General features: G+C 48.4%; 1 protein-coding gene across 1 annotated transcript in view; it reads left to right on the top strand.

Moving 5' to 3' along the window:
• Positions 1 to 488: 488 nt before the first annotated feature.
• Positions 489 to 6,000, top strand: part of LOC309554173 (adhesion G protein-coupled receptor E1-like) — a 51,304-nt gene continuing 45,792 nt past the window's right edge. Inside the window, exon 1 of the mRNA XM_082255790.1 lies at positions 489 to 600. The gene's annotated coding sequence lies outside the window, so the exon portion shown is untranslated. The remainder of the gene's footprint in view (positions 601 to 6,000) is intronic.

Raw genomic sequence — 6,000 nt, 5'->3', positions numbered from 1 at the left:
GTGGGGGGGGGGGGGAGATTAAATAAAAAAAAAATGGTACTTGCACCTCTTTGGTGCAACTTTTTAAATAACTGGGCTGCCTTAAATGCCTAGCACCAAAATGAACAGGCGCCATCACATCTGCATAGGTGTGAATGAAGCCTAACATGACCATGGGCAGTCCTGGTTTAGTGCCCCAAGTCTTTTGTGATTTGCGATGCTGGATTCATATGGTGCATTCATTGGTTTTCTCCTGGTCATCTGGTTTAGTCCCACAACCCAAAAAACATACCAGTGGGTTTCTGAAACACTTCAGAAAGTGAATGCGTGTGTTTGCATACATTCTAGATGGAAGATAAATAAAATAATGTACTGTACAATATGCTTATTACTCTTTCATGTTTCACCTTTCCCATTCAAGTGTAAAGCCACCCGTGACCACTTTATACTCAGTTTATACTTACCACTCCTTGCTTCATTGCAGCCACCACTATACTATGTGATAACATGACATTTATGTTTTTTGTTTTACTATAGGATGCGTTTTGCAATTTGTTGAGGCAAAGTGCCCGTATTAAAGAAACTTCATGTCAAAGAAATGACACGAACATTACTGTGCAGGTAGGAAAATATAATATGGCTGTAATAGTCATAAAGTTGAAAGTCAAACATTAGCAACAGACCTAATGTTACCTTAAGGCTGGGTTCATATATATGCGAACTGGATGCGTTTTAAACCGTATCCAATGCGCATTACATGTGAATGTGTCTCTCAATGGAGCCGGTTCACACATGTCCAGAGCAGCTGTGGTGCGGTTTCAAAAAGGGTCCTATGCATTTTTGGGTCCAGTTTAGGTGCGAATTCAGTCAATAATTTGCACCTTAACTGTTGAACAGAAACGCACCGGACTGCCACACAAACTGCAGCTGCATATACAGAATGTGAACCCAGTCTTAAGTTGCTTTATCGCTCCAAAAAGTTTATCATGTTAAAAAATTGCCATATATATACTTTTTTTACTGTTTGCAGTCACGTGACCACTAAGTTGCTGTATGTGAGTTTTCCCTGGAGATGAAGCTTTCTCCAGGATAATGTTGTCAGAAAAGGAAGTGGCTGTCCAGAGTGAGCTGTGTCAGAGCTCAGCTTTGAATCGCAGAGCATGCCCACTAGATGAAGCACATATCAGAAAGGAAAGTGCAGGATAAGAGTTGGCGCATCACACAAACCTATATAGCATCAAGGGGTATGCAGTTCATGTATAGTCATTAGCAGTGTTGGTCATGTAACCTAAAAAAAGTAATTAGTTATAGTTACTAGTTACTTCTTCCAAAAAGTAACTGAGTTAGTGACTGAGTTACATCAGTAAAAAAGTAACTAATTACCAGGGAAAGTAACTATTGCGTTACTTTAAAAAAATATTTAAATATGTCAAATAACTTGTATGCCCCTTGTATGCGTGGTATTTGGTTAGTGGTACCTGAGTGGTATTTTCTGAGAGTGGCACTGTGGGTGGGTAGGTGTATATAGGGGTCAGTGGGTGTATAGGGAGGGTGGGTAGGTGTATACAGGGGTCAGTGGGTGTATAGGGAGGGTGGGTAGGTGTATATAGGGGTCAGTGGGTGTATAGGGAGGGTGGGTAGGTGTATATAGGGGTCAGTGGGTGTATAGGGAGGGTGGGTAGGTGTATATAGGGGTCAGTGGATGTATAGAGTGTATGGGTAGGTGTATATAGGGATGAGTGGGTGTATAGGGAGGGTGGGTAGGTGTATATCGGGGTCAGTGGGTGTATAGGGAGAGTGGGTAGGTGTATATAGGGGTCAGTGGGTGTATAGGGAGAGTGGGTAGGTGTATATAGGGGTCAGTGGGTGTATAGGGAGGGTGGGTAGGTGTATATATGGGTCAGTGGGTGTATAGAGTGGGTGGGTAGGTGTATATATGGGTCAGTGGGTGTATAGGGAGGGTGGGTAGGTGTATATAGGGGTCAGTGGGTGTATAGGGAGGGTGGGTAGGTGTATATAGGGGTCAGTGGGTGTATAGGGAGGGTGGGTAGGTGTATATAGGGGTCAGTGGGTGTATAGGGAGGGTGGGTAGGTGTATATAGGGGTCAGTGGGTGTATAGGGAGGGTGGGTAGGTGTATATATGGGTAAGTGGGTGTATAGGGAGGGTGGGTAGGTGTATATAGGGGTCAGTGGGTGTATAGAGTGGGTGGGGAGGTGTATATAGGGGTCAGTGGGTGTATAGGGAGGGTGGGTAGGTGTATACAGGGGTCAGTGGGGGTATAGGGAGGGTGGGTAGGTGTATATAGGGGTCAGTGGGTGTATAGGGAGGGTGGGTAGGTGTATATAGGGGTCAGTGGGTGTATAGAGTGGGTGGGTAGGTGTATATAGGGGTCAGTCGGTGTATAGGGAGGGTGGGTAGGTGTATATATGGGTCAGTGGGTGTATAGGGAGGGTGGGTAGGTGTATATAGGGGTCAGTGGGTGTATAGGGAGGGTGGGTAGGTGTATATCGGGGTCAGTGGGTGCATAGGGAGGGTGGGTAGGTGTATATAGGGGTCAGTGGGTGTATAGGGAGGGTGGGTAGGTGTATATAGGGGTCAGTGGGTGTATAGGGATGGGTGGGTAGGTGTATATAGGGGTCAGTGGGTGTATAGGGAGGGTGGGTAGGTGTATATAGGGGTCAGTGGGTGTATAGGGAGGGTGGTAGGTGTATATAGGGGTCAGTGGGTGTATAGGGAGGGTGGGTAGGTGTATATAGGGGTCAGTGGGTGTATAGGGAGGGTGGGTAGGTGTATATAGGCGTCAGTGGTGTATAGGGAGGGTGGGTAGGTGTATATATGGGTCAGCGGGTGTATAGGGAGGGTGGGTAGGTGTATATAGGGGTCAGTGGGTGTATAGGGAGGGTGGGTAGGTGTATATAGGGGTCAGTGGGTGTATAGCGTGGATGGGTAGGTGTATATAAGGGTGAGTGGGTGTATAGGGAGGGTGGGTAGGTGTATATCGGGGTCAGTGGGTGTATAGGGAGAGTGGGTAGGTGTATATAGGGGTCAGTGGGTGTATAGGGAGGGTGGGTAGGTGTATATATGGGTCAGTGGGTGTATAGCGTAGATGGGTAGGTGTATATAGGGGTGAGTGGGTGTATAGGGAGGGTGGGTAGGTGTATATCGGGGTCAGTGGGTGTATAGGGAGGGTGGGTAGGTGTATATGGGTGTCAGTGGGTGTATAGAGTGGATGGGTAGGTGTATATAGGGGTGAGTGGGTGTATAGGGAGGGTGGGTAGGTGTATATCGAGGTCAGTGGGTGTATAGGGAGGGTGGGTAGGTGTATATAGGGGTCAGTGGGTGTATAGGGAGGGTGGGTAGTTGTATATAGGGGTCAGTGGATGTATAGAGTGTATGGGTAGGTGTATATAGGGGTGTGTGGGTGTATAGGGAGGGTGGGTAGGTGTATATCGGGGTCAGTGGGTGTATAGGGAGAGTGGGTAGGTGTATATAGGGGTCAGTGGGTGTATAGGGAGGGTGGGTAGGTGTATATAGGGGTCAGTGGGTGTATGGAGTGGATGGGTAGGTGTATATAGGGGTGAGTGGGTGTATAGGGAGGGTGGGTAGGTGTATATCGGGGTCAGTGGGTGTATAGGGAGAGTGGGTAGGTGTATATAGGGGTCAGTGGGTGTATAGGGAGGGTGGGTAGGTGTATATAGGGGTCAGTGGGTGTATAGAGTGGATGGGTAGGTGTATATAGGGGTGAGTGGGTGTATAGGGAGGGTGGGTAGGTGTATATAGGGGTCAGTGGGTGTATAGGGAGGGTGGGTAGGTGTATATAGGGGTCAGTGGGTGTATAGAGTGGATGGGTAGGTGTATATAGGGGTGAGTGGGTGTATAGAGAGAGTGGTAGGTGTATATCGGGGTCAGTGGGTGTATAGGGAGGGTGGTTAGGTGTATATAGGTGTCAGGGGGTGAATAGAGTGGATGGGTAGGTGTATATAGGGGTGAGTGGGTGTATAGGGAGGGTGGGTAGGTGTATATCGGGGTCAGTGGGTGTATAGGGAGGGTGGGTAGGTGTATACTGTATAGGGGTCAGTGGGTGTATAGAGTGGATGGGTAGGTGTATATAGGGGTGAGTGGGTGTATAGGGAGGGTGGGTAGGTGTATATTGGGGTCAGTGGGTGTATAGGGAGGGTGGGTAGGTGTATATAGGGGTCAGTGGGTGTATAGGGAGGGTGGGTAGGTGTATATAGGGGTCAGTGGGTGTATAGGAAGGATGGGTAGGTGTATATAGGGGTCAGTGGATGTATAGAGTGGATGGGTAGGTGTATATAGGGGTCAGTGGGTGTATAGGGAAGGTGGGTAGGTGTATATAGGGGTCGATGGGTGTATAGGGTGGGTAGGTGGTGGTGGCTGGTGGTGGTGTGGCGCACTGTGGCGGTCTGAGTCCTGAGTTCTCCTGTCTTGACTGTCTGTGACTGAGGTTTTTTTGTTTCGGTACCTGTTGTGCTGCTGCAGTGCTGCTTAGCTGCTGGTGGTGGTGGTCGCTGGCTGTTGGTGGAGGTGCTGCCTGGCTGCTGGTGGAGGTGCTGCCTGGCTGTTGGTGTTGGTGGTGGCCAGCCCAGCACACTGGGGTCTGTCTGGCTCCGTCCTCCTCCTCCAGGCCTGTGCTGCTGCTTCTCTCTCTCATTGACTGAGGCCAGTGCTGCGGACAGCGCCGCCCTCGGTCATAGAGGAGAGGAGGAATTACACTACTGCAATCTAGTGGCGGTGGATGTAATTGCGGTAACGTAGCCAAAGTAATTTCAACGGCATTAACTTGAGGGGACGAGTAGTCGGTTAGATTACTCGTTACCCTCTAAAGTAACTGCGTTAAGTAACGCCGTTTACTTTAACGCAGTTACTTCCATCACTGGTCATTAGTCTGGTGTAGTTGATGGCTGAAATAGATTACACTCAGGGCCAGCTCAGCTGCAGAGAGAAGTCAGCTCTGCAAGTGAAAATAAAAACAAAAAGCAGAGCGCCTCTAAGTGTTATCAGTTTAATTAAAAGGGTAATGCAGGTACAGGAAAGCTGCTCACATTTAAAACAGTATAAAATAGCTCATCTGTTAGGTGGTCTGCAGGAACACAGGGGTCCACGGCTGGATGTTTGTGGCTCCAAGAGGTGGTGCAGGGGATGGTGAAGGAGGGAGATGTCTGGAGAGCCAAGAGACCATATAGTAGGATGGCCAGCAGCTTCAGGGAGGTGTTCTGTTCCTCAGGGAGACACCTGGTGAGCCGAGAGAACGTTAGGTAGGATGGCTGTCGGCTTCAGAAGGGTGCCCTGCTCCTCGGTACATCCGGCGCCAACAGATAGGGGAGCCCAGCGTGACAGATCCAGCAGCCAATCGCACAATGCGTTTCCGAGCGTGCGCAGTAGCCTCACAGGGCGTGCGCGCTCCTTTCTCAAGTGCAGTGGCATGACACAGAAGAGCTGAACAAGTTTATAGGAAGCCAGCACTCAAGCTGGGCGGATACAGATGGACTTAAAGTGGCCATTATAAATGGGCTGGACAGTGGGACCACAATACTTAAGGCGGCAATAAGAAAATAAACACCAGAAAAAAAATTGCATACAAATAAAATCGCATAAAAAAAAATATATAGAAAATGGTTATTTAACAAGGTAAAAAGACATACATCGGCTCTAATCATAATATGGTGTTAACATCTAGCTCTTCGTTTAAACCCTTGGGTGAAAGTGAATCAAGGGTATAGATCCAAAATGTCTCTCGTTGGCATACTTTGGCAAATCGTTCAGCCTCAGATGAAAGTTTGGGGATAGACTCTATTACCCAAACCTCCAATCCTGATGTGGACTTGTTGTGGAACTCGAGGAAATGGCGTGGTACGCTGTTGGTCACAACCCTCCTCCACAAACCTGCAATGGTGACCAAATCGTTGCCGTAGTGGGCGGATGGTGCGACCAACATAGAGTAGTCCACAGGGATAGGTCAGGCAGTAGATCACGTAATCAGTAGAACAGTTGTAGAATT

This window comes from Pelophylax lessonae (genome assembly GCF_965119305.1).
Source record: "Pelophylax lessonae genome assembly, chromosome: 4".
In the NCBI taxonomy this organism is placed as follows: Eukaryota; Metazoa; Chordata; class Amphibia; order Anura; family Ranidae; genus Pelophylax; species Pelophylax lessonae.
This window is presented reverse-complemented; position numbering and strand designations above follow the sequence as displayed.